Genomic DNA, 16,702 nt, shown 5'->3' on the forward strand with positions numbered 1-16,702 from the left:
GAATTGGAGCATTGTTCATTATGTAACGAAAAGGATGGAAATTCTAAAATTGACATCTCGAGCTGTCAGTTGGTGTAAATATTTACTTGATGTAAAAATTCGTACGTGTACTATACGTGTGTTTGCCCCAAAATTTCAAGAAACATTTTTGCATCTTCACATCTGAATCCAGAAGATCCAGAAGATCCAGAAAAAAGTATACGAAAAATTTGCAGAAATATTTCCACGTATGCATAGTTCTTTTCTAATAGCATAGTAAAACAAAGAAGCATATATTTGTGTAAGATCCAAGTGAAATATTAAAAGAATAATATTATCGTGTTAATGTGTGTCGGTCACCTCTACGTTATCGACATTTTTCGAACTAGTCATTCATTAGACAAAACAGATTCATTATTTCATATGCCTCATTTTGTTTATTATACAACTATTTGTTGATCATCAGAGGAAAGAGATACTTTTCGAACAATTTTACAAGTGTGCTCAGATAATCTCAAATGCGTCTCAATTTCGTCCATATTTATCTTTATTTCGAAATGGCACGCTACTTTCGTCAGCATATGTCATTCTTCGCTTCTAACACAAATCCGACATGGCTGGCGACATAAAGTCTTAACATATACTCGAGAAAAGGTTTTATTTTACGTCAGTGCGTCTTCTGCACATAAGCGGTAAAAGTTTATTTCATGAATATACACTGAGAAAAAAATTTACTAAATTTCAAAAAAACGTTTGTTTAGATAGTATTGTGAAGATATTTGTTTAAATTAAGTAATTATTTTTTAAAATTAAATGAAGAAGTTTTAAATAGAAATTTGTTCATTTAATTTTAGAAAATAATTACTTAATTTAAACAAATATTTTCACAATACTATCCAAACAAACATTTTTTGAAATTTAGTAAATTTTTTTCTCAGTGTACGGAATAATATGCCAGATTTTCAGATTATTATTTTTTTAACGATAATAAATAAAACAAACAATGGCACTGTGTAACTATTTACCAACTAATTGTACGGGTAATACCTGCGCGCGGATGTAGGTACCCGAATAATATAGAAATAACCAAGTTATACTGGCAGCACTACTTTCTGTTTCTACAAGCGAGTTTTTCATCTAGTTGTCAGATAACAGAACATTCAGTTATACTAACGGAGTTGTTTTTTCCATGCATGCGGGAGTTGAGCAATTCGGTTTTCGACATTGAATGTTGAATCGTTCGATTCTTTCGGGCCCGAAGATATATCTCTGAATAGTTGGAAGTATTCGACTTGTAAAATTGGGCGTATCTCACAAAAGGAAGGAACAAAAGCTGTTTGTTTTCTGGCTTGTGCAACGAATCTGCTATCTCGGCTCTCGGGTTTTCCTCGACGCTCCCTCGACCACCCAAACAGTCGAATCTTCGAGCGTTGTGAATCGATCGAACCTGGAGGGCTTTCCCTTCTCCCCGCCGATGGGGTAGCACCTTGACGTGGCGCGCGGGCTGAGCAACCTCTGCATCCAGAAAACGCGAGACTAAGCTACCCCGTTTACAATTGCGATCGGAAATGCAAGTTCTCGACTGGCGAGTTGCCGACTGGGATCTCGTTTGGGCTATTATCTCCTTCGTGATTGGGTGTATTACTCGATACTAGTTGAAAGGATGGAAGGACGATGGGCAAAGTGGACCGATTTTGACTTAAAAAATTTAACGTAAGTTATGCATGTAATCTTGTGTTTTTAAACTCACATCATAGCATTTTTATCCATCTGAATCCGTGAGAAAGTAGCCCAAATTCGTTTTAAAGGACTCGAGATAAGCCAGTTTTAGTAATAATTCAACGACAATTTTGTTCTAATTATTTGGTTACTTGTATTAAGTTTTTATAACTTTTTTTTATTGAAAACCAAGGAAACCAAGGAAACAGTTTTCAAAATTAAACACTTCAGAAGTAGCAAATCTAACATAGCAAAATCAATATAACATATACGTACACTTTATCGATTTCGTTATGTTAAGTTTAGCATTTCTGAAGTGTTTAATTTTGATGTGTTTCCCTGGTGTTCAGTGAAAAAAGTTATAAATCTAAATTATAAGTAATTTAATCACATTGGGACAAAATCGTCACTCGTAGAATTACTATTAAAAATAACATTTCAATCCTTTTAATTTCTCACAGGTTCAGACGGATAAAAATGCTACCGTTATATGAGCGATCTCTATGAGAATATAAGATTACATGTATAACTTAAGTTACACTATTTAAAGATAAAAATCCATTAAGTTACACGATTTAAAGGTAAAAATCCATTTTATTCATCTTTTGATTCTACATTGATCCTGCAAATCGAAATTTATTTTTCACTTGTTTGCGAGACATCGCAAATTAATATTTCATCATTTTTTATATTGTTAGTAAATCATATATAGCTAGAAAATTCTCTTCGCGAAAAGTGACAGAAAATATTTTTATTATATTCGAGTCGGAATTTAGAATTTACTATATACTGAAAAAAAACAAATGTTTAAGAAATAAAAAGTATTGATTTGGTGGGTACTAATAACATATTTTCCAAATAAGAAAATATACATTTTCTGAAAATCTTTGTTTTTCATCTTTGCTTTTTCAATTGTTTATTTTGTACAAATAACAGAATTTATATTTAAAATACATATTATTATATTATTAAATATATCTTATTAAAATACTTATACCGAATAAATATTCTTTATTTTTCGGATATTTTTCTTCTCAGTGTACAAGTTTTGAAGTTCAATGCACCTTATGCTACTCGACAAATTAACGTAATTGTGCTAGATAAACAAAGGCTTTCGTTTCGATTTTCTATTTTCATCGCGTTGGTTTCTTCGCTTCTCGTTTCTCCACATTTTTCTCAGGCGCTATAGTATTTTGCTCATTGTGCAATGTAACGCTCGACTTTAGGGACATGAAAGGTGTACGACGTGCGAGACCGTTAATACAATTGAAGAAACATCCCCTCTCACCGCTAGCTGTCACCGCTCGTCAATGAGCTCCCGGCATCACATAATCAAAACATTGGCTGCCTCCAAGGCGGTTAAATTTACCGTTGTGCCTCGCGGACTTTTTCGGATGTTTACATTCACTCAGTCTCGGGCCGGCGAGCGACGCGCACACTACGGATGTGTCGCCGCGCGTTATCCATTATTCCTCTCGGATAACAGAGCTATTTCGTCGACTCTTTTGAGATACTTGATTAGTCTCTCGCCGGCATCGCGTTATTCAACACGTGTGTCTTCGATTGAATCGTGTCTACGCGAGTGTCAGTGTCAGTGCCACGACGGAGCGACCAGGATTCTGAGTGAAGAAGCTAGAACGAAGGATTCAGAGCGCTGGGACGCCGGCAGGATACGTCATATATTTTCGAGGTATGTCAAATCATTTGTTGTGCAAGAAGTCTCCGTTTTTTGGAGCTTCGTCAGCGAACTTACCGAAAATAAAAAGATACCCGAGTCGAAATCAAGGCCGGCATTCGCAGTCCGTTGTGTTGTCACTGACGTTGAAGTAATTATAGTTTGAAGAATCTCCAAGTATTTGTCAACCTATATCTATATTTATTACATTATTGTGCATAAAAAACATCGGCCTTTTTTTTTATCAGTAGAAGCGTAAAATTAGTAGAAACCTAGATGTAGCTTGTAAAACTTTTGATTAGCTTTCTCAGTCACATTTAGAGGCACTTAATCGTCGAAACATAGTTCAGAATAGAGGATTTATTGATCCAAATATCCGAACAATGGTCTATGAATACGAATCTATTATTAATTATGTTCTGAAAGATCTTAGACAACTCGCAACTTGATGAATGCCGGCCTTAAAATATAATGCAAATCTCGCAAGTAATAATTTCCACGTCTAATAATGCTTCTTTGGCCGCGAGTTCGATCTTGTTCACACCAGCCAACGCACTTTCCTTGCTTTTGTTTGGCTTTTATTGTACTGAATCTAGAATTAAATCACTATTGACAAATAGCATTATTGGACACAATAACTGTTGTTTTTATTTTTCCAGTTTCATATCAGCTCTTTTAAGAGCTACAAATCTCATCGAAATTTCCAAAAAAAAGAAAAAAAAGAGAGAAAAGAGAAAAATTAAGAAGGGATGAGATTAAGTGTTGTTTTTTTATCCATTTGCCTACACATTAATCCTTGCTAAATAATTTAATATCTGTTTGTCTATATAAATTTCGTTCGAATGTAGTCACACTTTGCCAAATGTCAATCGCGTGTTTATATTAATCAATCAATATATTAATGTAATGACGCGACATATTTCGCTCATTATCAATACAGAGTAACTCTTCTCCGCAATTTTTGTGAGAATATTTTTACCGTGTATAGTATAGTAACACTTACTATGCTCACTTACTACAAGTGTATAGTAACACTTACTGCAAACATGTTTCTCTTGACTATAGATTTTTTATTCTGTGCGCGATTATAGTTACAAATACCAAACAGTTTACAGCGTAGGGGAGAGTAAGAATACGTCGAAGTGAGGAGGAAAAAAAATTTGAGGAGGGGAAAGTGCTTTGTTAAATAATTAGTTGATTCGAACGCTCGATGGCCTAGGATTCTTACTTCTTCCGGGTTCCGTACAAACGATCTGCGTTTTTTTGAAGTTTTCCGGGCGGACAGGGTGATTATCGCGAACAGCAGTGAGCGAGTGTTGGTTTTGTGCATTCGATGGATACGGGCGGTTAATTTTTCCGCCGTTTTCTCCGCGGAGCGAAGAGACAGCCTTAATCGCGTCGTACATCTCTAGACTTTGCTATTTTGTTCGCAAACACGGAGGTAAGCATCGGATCTCGAAACTTCATCGTCGAATCGCGGTTACTGCGAGCGATCCGCATTCTAAAGGCGAAACTTTATTAAAATATATTCAGATTATAATCGAGTATAAACAGTTGAAGAGTAATAATAAACAATTAAAAAATAATAAAGATAATTGAAAGTAAAAAAAGATTTGAATATTAAATAATTCTTGGACGAGTGATTTTTCGAACTTTTCCGACCTGGAGAAAACGGCAGTAAACCATCTGCATCATCAAGGTAAGCCAATAGCTTGTACATCTCCAGATTCTTCATTGATTCTTCAAATTCTTGAAATTTGCAGGGTCAATGTAGAATCAAGATTTCGACTCGGGTGAACTCGGCTTTCACAGCAAGTGCTTTTTTATAACTCCACATGGAGAGAAAGTCCCAATAAATTGTGTAGAGTGTTGCACTTACATACAGGTCAGTACGACGAGTTACCTGTTCGTTTCGCTGACAGGCGCGCGTAATTGTACGCGATGTCAGTAGGTCTTGGTGGATTTCTCATTTGGAACGTGAACTTTGTAGGAAAGAAAGCGAGCATTCGATCTGTATATAAGTGCAACACCCTGTATTGAGAGAAAAAATGTCTAAGAATAAACAAAATATTTGGTGGATATACTAATAACATATTTGGTTGTACTAATATGTGAAATATTTTTTAAATACGAAAATATATTTTTTAGGAAACTTTAAGAGAAAATCTCAACTTGAAAGCAATCGTTTATACCACTGAATAAGAGAATTTCGATTTAAGTTAATATCAATACCCATAAATAAGTATATATTATTTTTGAGACATTTTTTCTCCCAGTACAGTGTTACAGTGTGTATAAATACTATGTCATGCGATCCTTCACTGGCCTGCAAGTTCGACGACATTTGCAAGCTTAACGTGGAATCTAGATTTCCACTCGGCTAATTAATTGCGAACGTGAGTAACGATCAGAGCAGTCATAAAGTCGAACCTACAACGAACGGGGAATCTAGGGCTTGAAATGAGTAGAGAAGGATAAAATCGTTTCCACGGAAGATGGATCAACAAGCGGTTTCGCTCAGCATTACAAATGAGCGCCGTCCGGTACGTCACGTGTCTCAACGTGCCTCGCAAGTTGGTATCCGATTCTGTACTAGACGGTGGGGAGATATTCAGATAACGTCACAGTAATGAATTTCCTATACCAAGTATAGCACACAATAAATCGTGCGTTGGCTCTGCCCTACCCGAATGAAGATTAACCGGGACGAAAGGCAGCCGCGATCGGCTTTATAGTCGTCACGACCGGCTGCACTTCGGTTTTACGACAATCAAACGGGGGACAAGTGGAACGAGCGAATCCGTAGATACTGATAGGCACGCGTTCTCGAAGTTGTAAAATCAGGATCTGATTACGGACGATTGGCTCGGCTGGGAGCTAAGGGTGGCGAGGACGAACGGCTCGGCGCAAACGTCTCCGACACGAAGAATATTTCAGCGAAATAATTCCGGTCGGTTCGCCCACACGGCACCGCGAAACGTGAGCGCGGCGATGGCGGAGGAGCACGGCGGCAATCGTCTGTCTGCGGCGATATCCGCCGACGCTGACTTATCACGCTTCGACGGACGACGTAGACGAATCGGGGTTGCACGTTCCCAGGTCGTACGCCGCCGTAAGGTCGCGACGTGGTAAAACGGATCGCTGAAATAGTAAAAGCCTCAGCCCGCCCGCCCACCCGGCGACTTATCGCAACAAACTGTCGCGTATTTACATCCTTGCGTCGTTCCTTGCGAGAGATCGCGCCCATTGATCTACGAGTCGCGTCGTACGTGAATCTTTGCGACACCTGCGCTTGACCGCGATGGAGGTGTTGGCGCAGCTGTCGAACTCTGATAAATAACTAGGGTACCGGTACGCAAGACAAGACAAGACAATCTAATGTCTCCCGGTTCTTGTTCGAAGTAAAGCCCAATCCAAAGTCCGGATGAAGTCCAATATACGAGTAAAGTGAGATTAAGTTAGAGGAAAGCACTTATGACGTGAAGTTCCGCGAAGTCAGATTTCGAGGAGGTTCTTCATTTTCATCGGAGAAGGTTCAATCGCATCCTCGTTTGAACCTTCTAATGACTCATCATCTCTCTTAATTTCATACATTTCAAATTAAAAAACCCCTCTGACTTTCGATTTATGAACTAACTTATATGTTGTACACTGAGATAAATTATTCGACAAGAAATTAACAAACGGATATTTTCGATCAAAATACCGATGAATTTTTCTATCAGATCAGGAGACATCCGATGAGAAATATCGGTTTTTTGATCGATTTATTTGATGAAATGCCATTATGATCGAAAGTATCCGATTAAATTTAATCGGATATCCTGATTGGATATAAAAATTGATCGGAATTTGATCGGAAATATCTGTTTGTTAATTTTAATCGGATAATGTCTCTCATAAATAAACTTACCCAAAGGTTACACTCTGATTTCTTTCTAATTTGGCACAAATATAGAAGTACAACAAATATTTAGGTAATATTTTGTCATTTTGGCCCACTTTGAGTTTCACGGGTAGTTTATTACTGTTTAATGTTCTCACTCTTATCATCATATAAGTGCAACGAAAATGCACACGAAATAATTTTATACATTTAATTTCATATTCATAATTAGCCAACCAAAAACTCCTATATCTTGTATTCAATTTTATTTCTTATGCATTTTTATTGTACTTGTTGATGATAGGAGTGAGAATATTAAAAAGTTATAAATTGCCCGTAAAACTCAAAGTGGGCCAAAATGAAAAAATATGACCTGAATATTTTTTGTACTTCTACATTTGTGCCAAATTAGAAAGAAATCGGAGTGTACCTTTTGGGTAGGTTATTCTACACTTGTCAGTGTAGAGTAACTATGCAAAGTTTTGTCTAGATTGGTTAAAGTTTAGAAATATTTAGGAAATAGACATTCTATTTAAAAAATATATGTATGTTGAACTCTAAATAAATAAAAACGGTATGTTGGGAAAACAATTTAATGTGCCTCGGTTCTTGTAATCCGGAATAAAATCCAATTCGAAATAAAGTTCAACATAAAAATAAAGCGAAATTAAATGAGAGAAAAATACTTATGACGTGTGCTTCGAGATCAAATTTTGAAAAGGTTCTTAATCAAAGGATTACGAACTTGCTTAGATATTCAAGTAATCCACTGTTTTTCTTGATTAAAAGACACGTTTCAAATTAAAGAGGCATTCTGCCTTTCAATATATGAAGCAAATGTTTATATATTACCTATCATTAATTTACTGTGTGTTGAAGTTATTAAACTTATATACATTCACCGCTTCCGTTGCATCTTTGATACCTTTCGCGAACGAGGTCGGCCAAATGTAGTTGTATCCGCGGTGCCATCAAAGCGCGCGAAAGCTGCGAAAAGAGTTTCGAAGAGGAGTTTCGAAATTGTGCGCAGAGCACGAGTATCGTGACGGATTCGCAAATAGCAAGCCATCGCGCGCTTGAGAGGAAGAGAATAAGGAGAAAGGTGGTAGGGAGGGTAAGAGGGGGCGGGAAGGGGGGGCCGCCGTTGTCGTCGTGTCGTAGTCGTCATCGTGCAAACGGCGGCGGCGCGAAGGGGTTAGCGTGAAGCTGAAGAACGAGGCTGCCGGGGAAGGGCACTTTGTTCTTCTCGCAGCTCGTTCTACCGCGTGTCGGGGCTCCCCGCGTAACGTTTGTCACGAAAACAGCCGTGAAATGTATGCGCCCCCATTCACTAGGCGACAGTTCCTCGACGGAGTTCCTTAGTCATTTCCCCTCCGCCGGTACGGACGCGTACAGGGCCCGGCGTCCCGCCTTTCTCGTCCTTCCAGTCCGCGTGTTCCAGGAGGGTACGCGTTTGGCGTAACGCAAAACCCCTCCCCGTCGTCGTCGTCGCCGTCGCTAAAATATTAACTCCATTACGCGGCGACACGACGGCGCTCTACTCGTTCGACCGAAATCGCTCTCCATTCCTCGGGAAACAAAAACGGCGCCGAGTCGGACGGTGCTGCACGCCCGGGGGCCCACTCCGTCGTGCGTATTCTTCGCGCGAGAAAGCGTTTCCACGGCGAATTAAGGACCGTCGTCGATTTGCGCTCTCCTTTACACGGCGGTGTAACCGGCCGAGAGCGCGGATTTCTATGAAATACGAGGAAAACGCTCGGTTTTAGCTAGCACTGGTTACAGCACTCACCAGTCTTCCAATTCAATCCGATTAATGACATCTATTAATTATTTGTGAATTATTTATCCAGTGTTACTTATTATTCAGAGGAGACCGGGGCTGTATAGCCCCAGGGATATGTTCATGTATTTTTTAGTATTTATCTTGAGAGGAACGGTGGCATAAAATCGCGAAATGATTCTTTTAGAACATAAATACTTTTCCCTGAGTTTCATTAAAATCTGTATAATATTACAGTCAAGTATAAGAAAGAGAAAAAACTGATTTGGTAGTAGCAAAGTAAATTTTCTCGAAATTTAATGTTTTAATATTCTCCATCGTGACTGAATAAAATTAAGCAATGTGTTACTAGCTAGAATAAAATTTCTTGTGAATGTATGATATACTGTTTCTGATAATAAAAGCAATTTTCATTCATAAACTGGTTGAAATAGAGCGTATGAGCGGGCGAGGTAAAGTTGGCTCATATTTCAGGCTCGGTTGTGGAGACCTCTCGCAGACACTCTGGAACTGTTAATCAGGATACATATTTTATTTTATAGCCTTCTTTATCCTTTGCCCTTTACGGGCCACTTGCCCCAATACCAGCGCGTGATGGCTATGTTCCTGCATATTCGTATTTTGGTTATTACAAAACAAAGTATATGGTTAACAGGATCGCGGGCTGTCTCTATCATGTTTATACAGTCAGCCACAACAATTAGTCGCCTGAGAAGTTGTAATTTTGAAATTCTAAAGTATAAGACATCCAGCCCCGGTCTCTCCTACTTATTCGTTTTCTTTTAAATCCCCATGCATCCTAATAACCGACTTGATCCGCGCAAGATTATTAGGTCACTGATACGCGTTACGTTTTACCACTAGAAGCGGCCTGTGAACGATTTTTCGCCCGCGGCTGTCCTGTCGTTCTTGCTACATTCGAAATACGGAACTCGATCCAGTGATCGAAAGGCGTTTCAAAATTGAACAAAAGCCACCATCTCTGTAAATCCTTCACTTCGACGTTTCCCGTTCTGGTGCGTTTGTGATTTTTGGGAAATAGCCCGCAGGCAAAGATCCGTTTGCACGGCAGTAATATGCCCTTTTTTTTTTCCCCGCCGGGGCGAAAGTCGGACATGATTCCCGTGACTTGAGGGCGACACACGTTATCGTAATGCAGCGGCAAATCCCCGATCCTCTTTTGTGGAGGTTTCTTTTGATAACGCTCTGTCATTGTCGGCTAAACTGTGAGATAGCACGCAGCAACACCTGTGCGAGATTGCCCCGTATGCTGGTAGATAAATCCTTTGTGATCAAAGAAGAGAGAATCATGCGAACTTTGGCGGCGCTCCTCGCCGACTTTTGCCTTTTCAGAGCTCGCTCGCCGGGGCTTCGAGTATGAGTCGCTGTTATTTGACTTCGAGACTGTAATGAAACATCAAGGCTCGTCAGTCGCGATGTTACAGATAAGGCGATTATCCTTATTTCGCATCCGAGCGCGCTTCGCGAGAGATTCTACGTTTGCTCCAACCGATAAGAAGCGCAGGGGGATGTATCGAGAATGCATACGCGCGACGCGCTGTTAAATTCCGGCCGAACCGTTTGCGTTGCGTCGGAAGGAATTCCGGTCACGCGAGCGTTGTGCTGTGCGGAAAAACAAAAAGTGATTGCATCGTAAACTGCGTCAGGCGGGGATTCGTATTATTTCAGGCCGCGATATCGACGTTCATCGTGGATCGATACTTCCAACCCCTCCTTCCCCCTCCTTCCTCCTCCTCTCATTTTTTGCATATCGCCGCGGAGGATCTACGTTTTATCGCGAGCGGTTGCACTCTTTCGCCGCTCCGCGATCAATCTCCAGATTAGGCTATCGCGGCAGTTTTCTAAATACGTCGTTCGGAGACATCGTGTCCCCCGATGCACGTGCCACATCGATGCACGGGCCACATCGATGCACGGATACGCACGGATACGCGATTTCCCCGTATGCCGAGGGATAATACGAAGGAGGCGCGCACTCTTACGCGGCGCGGCCGTATTTTATCTCGAGCCGATGTATCCTCCCATTCCGAACGTACATAACCGTGCCTCTTCATACTCCGGTAACGAAAAGGCAAGTCGTGAGACGCGTAACCGGGCCGCGGAAGTTCCTGAGATTTCACGGCGAACGGTTCCCAGGCAGAGGCCTAATGTGAAAATCTTCCCTGCACGGGAGGGCAGGAGGCCTCTTCGCGTGCTTGCGAGGGGATTGCGATCGTTATTGGGAGAAAGAGAATCGGTTGAACGCGTGCGGATATTAAATTTGCGTTGTTTGGAGCACGCGCCTTTCGACAGTCTCGCTTCACCTTCAATGAGAATATCGAGGAAAGTCGCTATTTCCCAATTCTGCAGCATCACAAAGTAATTCTCTAATGTCTTTTTAATTATAATTTAATTATGAAGCTCATTCTTTTCTCTCGGCCATCCACATTTCACGGCATCAAAATTATTATGCGGAGGGAATATTATAATTTTTTCTTGTTTTAATATATAATTTTTTTTTTTAATTACATAGATGCAAGAATAGACTGTCAGCACATTGAGAGAAAAAAATATCTAAAAAATAATTAGTATTTATTCGATGGGTAATAACATTTATTTGGATCTAAATTCTTGTATTTAAGTGGAATGAATAATTGTTTTCATGAAGAGCTAAATTTGAGGAAAATGTGTATCTTTTTTATTTGAAAAATATATTTTGTCAGTGTAAAATAATAAGTATATTAGTATAAGTAATATATAAATATGTAAATATATAAATATATATATAAATATATATATATATATATATATATATATATAAATATGTTATAAAATATATAAATATATATATAAATATATAAATATGTTATTAGTATTCTCACACCGAATAAATATTTTTTATTTTTCCAACATTTTTCTCTCGTTGCAAGGTTTATCTTGCCAAGATGGCAAATCTTGGAAGATGGCAAATTTTTCATTAGCCCATTTCAGTTTCTATAAAATATAAGTAGCACATACGAAGTGGAGGGATAAAATAAATTACGGTAGAATGTCGATCTGTTTTTCGACATTCACATAATTCTATAGCACTTTCTATTATTCTCTCCGTGTGGAATTTCCAAGGTAGAATCAATTTGATAGGCGGGTCGTATGTTTCCTTCAAGCCCGAATCAAACGCGTGTGGCCGCGTACGCAATGATTCATAAGCATTATAAGTCCATGTCGATTAAAATGCGCGAAAACCGCTTCTGGCGAGCGTCTCGTACAATGCGGCGATTGGTGCATACGTGCGCGCACACACACACACACGCACACTTGTGCACACCGGTTACATTCGAAATTACCATCGTGATATCGCGAATGCCGCGATAAACAATTTAAGGAGACTGCTAATCAATGTTGTACGCGCGATTCTGATTCATTGCGCTCGCGTTGTAACGCGCAATTATTTTAAACACGATATCAATCAGAATCGCCATTTGTCATGGTAATGAAACAGTGTATAAAGGCTGAATTAATTTTTCATAATGCAATACCGTAACGTAACGATATGCGTAAAGAAACGAATAGATTTCGACGTCAACGAACGTATCATTGAATTCGCCTGATTGCTCTCTTCCCTCAAAAAATCGCCAAGGATAAGGGAGCTTCTTCCAAGTAATCCTGATCACACTCGACTCGAACCTCCATCTCGGTTGGTTTTTTAGTTTCTCACTCTCTTTCTCTCCCTGTTTCTCCCTGTCTCTTCCTGTATCTCTTTGTCTCTCTCTCTCTCTCTCTTTCTCTCTCTCTTTCTGTAAGGAAAGATTCCCTCCACCGGGGCTAGATGTCCCACAGCTCCGATATCCCGCGGCGATTACTCGTCGATCGCGTTGAAAGGACCGTCTTATGATCGACGTCGTTTCATAACGGCGAATGGCCGACGCCACCTGAACGGTGTCTAATCAGTAATTAATATCTCGTGCAGATCAGCGTTTCTGCATTCCCAAGGCGCGCCGGTGACGCGGAAAGTTTGCCCGCGCGCCGTGAAAGTTTTGACGATCGCCGCGGCAGCACGTCGGTATTACTTCGCGGAGCATTCACGGCCGTCTGGAGGCGGCAGGGGTTCGCCATTATCGCGATTAAAATAAGAAACGACACTGACGGGACCGCCGCCCGGCGTCACATCGCCGCGCGCCGTTGACCGTCCTCGAGGAGGAGCTGCAGCGTGGAGGAGGCTCGGGGGACGGACGAAACTAATTTAAAACGTAACCCGCCGCCGATCTCTCGTTGGGGCGTTTTATCGGTAGACGCGAGCGCGCATCCAAAGAGCACGGGCACGGCCGGGAATTAATTAAGAGGATATTTCGCGAACGGCACGGAAATAATCACACGCATAAAGATCGACTCGTATACAGGGTGTCTGGATGTCATGCGCTCATATGGAGGTAACACGGGAGACCGGGACTAGATATCTCACATCCTAGAGAATTTCCAAGTCAACTTCTTAGACAACTAAAGCTTGATCTGCAATGTGTTATTTGCTTCCTGTTTCTTTTTCTTGATTTCTTTTTGACTCAAATCTTAAGCCTTAACCCTTTACAGGGCAAAACTCTTTGAATATGACAAATGAGTTTTTTCTTTTGTACTTCGCTAAAATAGTCCTTAGAAATATTTAAATATCATTTTTGAGACTGAGAAAAATTTTTGATAAGAGATATCAACCGGAATAACTATTGTACCATTCAGGGAAAGCGTTTAGAACTACTCCCGATACTTTTAGCCAATTTTGTGCTGCTGGTATGACTTATGTATCAGTGTCCTATAAAGGGTTAAACTAAAAAAAGACAGAGAACAAGAAATAGGAAGCAAAGAGCGCATTATAGATTAGGCATAACTGTTGCGACTGACTCTAAAAACGTGATAGAGGCAGCTTTTTGCTATGTGTTAATGCTGTTAACTCTATATTTTGTTTCGTTATAACCAGAATAGAAACATGCAGCAATATCTTGTCGGCTATCTTGTCCCGGTACCGAGTTTAATTGCTTAGTAATGCAGGGTAAAGAGGGGCCATATATAAACTATATATCCTCCTTAGTAGTCTGGTATATCGATGAGAGCTCTCTTTAATTATTGGCCTCGTTCGCTCAATTTCAATCATTTTATGAATGGAAATTGCTTTTATTGTTCGGAACAGTGTATTATATACTCGCAAGAAACTTCATTTTAACTAGTAACACGTCACTTTAACTTTATTCACTTACGAAATAGAGAATATTACCACAGAATTTCGAGAGGCTCGAACATTCAACTACGATAGGCATCGGTTTTTGTATTTGCGTGAAAGTGAAGTTGCGTCGATCATTGTCTCTTTGTCAAAAGTCACTGGAAACCTTAGTTTGAATTTATAATGCGAAGCTCTTAGTTTCATGTCTTCAATGGCAGCAAAGTGTAATTTAAAAAGGGGACAAAATAATAATAATGGAGACTTTCTATTTGATGAAGACACTTCTGATTTAAATATGCAGGATGTTTAGACTTGGATGTCAGCGCTTGCGTGTAGGTTTTTAACTCGTTAAACCGTATAGAAAAATCCTCTACCAACTTGTAAACAACCACGATAATTTTGGTGATGTCAGTTGAAGCAAAATTTGTCAGTCGATGTTGACAGATGTCGGACATCTAAATCCAGATACATCCTGTGTACAACATATCGATGGCGCGTTGGCCCGATGTCAGCGCTGCGTCGTTATTGTTCACGGAGTTGAATGGTCGTCTTCTTTTTATGACATATAGAAATCGCGTTTTTCCACTGGCAGGACTATACTTCCGAAAGATGGTAAGAAGAAGAAGAAAAAGAAGAAGAATAGGTGTGTCACGAGCTCACCCTATGAGAAGCGGTTCGGTAATAATTGAAAAATATATTATTTTCGATCGATTCTCTATTGTTCGGGCTACGAAACATATTATCGTCATCGTCATTGTCGTCGTCTTGCAACTAGAATCCGAGGCTTCGGCGTTTTCAATATCTTCGGTAGGTTCCGTCATACAAAGTAACTCTACACCGCCGTCGTCGTCGTCGTCGTCTTCGTCGTCGCCGTCGCGTTTTCAATGCAGAAGATAGATAGATATCGGGAGACGCGGAGACTTTGCGCGACGCGCTCGCAATATGGCTTCGGATTCCTGCGAAATTTTCACCGGGATGCAGGCTGTCCCGCCTCCCCCGAAGACGACGGGATTCGCGCGAGTCTGCGGCGGCTCTTAAGTATCTCATAAGATCCGACCTCGTTACATCTTGAGGTTTGACGTTTCTTCTACTTCGGTTATCACAATTCTTTTTCAGTAGGGGAGAAGGTAGGAATATAAAACAGAGTGGTAATACGAAGCAAGCAACAATTACTGCGATCTGTCAGTAACTGAAATAAACATTTAAGGTACTTATTCGCCACCAAAGGGACCTGACGTCAGTGCCGCGTTGTTTACAATGCCACGAGAGGCCGCTCTGTTTTCTTTCTGTTAAAACTTTTCACAAGGTTTGAGTTCAACAATTTTTTCCCTTTTCAATCGATAAATGTGAATAACATGTTAGCTATAGAGTGTATCGACTAGAGAGTAATAAGATTAAATTTAATTTGGAAGTATTGTTCCTACTTTGAGATTCCGTGTCGAAAGTTATTTGAAAAATAGCAACGGGTAATAACATGGAACAAAGTGTCTTATATTTTCACGTCTTTTATGCGGTGGATGTAAAAGTGATATTCTTATTCGCGACTTCTGTTCATCAACCTAAAAGGCTTCTACATAATTTGAATGATTAAGCTTAATTTTTTTAATTCTCATAGGACATTTTCTTAATTTTCATTTTTAACTTGATTGTTTCATCCAAAGGAATTCAATAAAAAAGTTGTTTTAACGTCAACGACTTAATGATATTAAAAGAAAACTTTCTTTATATTTTCACACTTGCTTTTATATCACCACCCTATTTTCCAAGACTCCACTTCTTGCACTATATTAAAAAAAAATTTTTTTTAAACAGTTTAATTTCTCCCTAAGGATTATGAATATATTTTAAGAATTATTTGCTGATACTACTTTGATGCAATTACTGCATTTAATTTTGGGTTTTTCATCTAAAACAAAAAGAGTAATCTGTATAACTACCTTCTCCTTTATTATCTCAGTTTCAAATTTTCGCAATCTACACTGGAAGGAAAATATCTGGACATTCATTTGTGAGATACACAAAGTTTACCTTCGCACGAAATAAAGTTTACTTCTGCGAAATAAGCACTTTTATCGCACAAATGAATTTTCAAGAGTATTTTCTCAGTTTACCTGTGTACGATCGTATACGATTCATGTTAAGTGATCATTAAGGTGAACAAAAAGAAAAATGCAGAAAAGCTTCCATCTCTTTTATTATTCAGCGTGGATTATCTTTGTGGATATATTAGTTAAGTAATTCACGGCCCTTTCGCGCGTCGGCGGACTCATCCGGGATGGTCATCAAAAGTGAACCGTGTACATTGGCCTTCATAGCGTAAAGGCGCAAGGTGGACTATAAGCCGAGTTAATTAACGTATTACAGCGAGTGCGCTGTAAGCCGGAGCGCGGCTTTTTTGCCAGGCTGCAATAGAGAGAGAGAGAGAGAGAGAGAGAGAGAGAGACGGGGGGGGGGGGG

General features: G+C 39.7%; 1 protein-coding gene across 3 annotated transcripts in view; it reads left to right on the forward strand.

The window, feature by feature from the left end:
- The first annotated feature begins 3,122 nt into the window (after positions 1 to 3,122).
- LOC116848492 (glutathione S-transferase 1-1-like) overlaps positions 3,123 to 16,702 on the forward strand; it is a 165,838-nt gene continuing 152,258 nt past the window's right edge. For all 3 annotated transcript variants that reach the window (XM_032824630.1, XM_032824631.1, XM_032824632.1), the window contains exon 1: positions 3,123 to 3,388. The gene's annotated coding sequence lies outside the window, so the exon portion shown is untranslated. The remainder of the gene's footprint in view (positions 3,389 to 16,702) is intronic.

Source organism: Odontomachus brunneus, unplaced genomic scaffold (assembly GCF_010583005.1).
Source record: "Odontomachus brunneus isolate Ranch 3 - 2012 unplaced genomic scaffold, Obru_v1 Obru_scaffold_096, whole genome shotgun sequence".
Lineage (NCBI taxonomy): Eukaryota > Metazoa > Arthropoda > Insecta > Hymenoptera > Formicidae > Odontomachus > Odontomachus brunneus.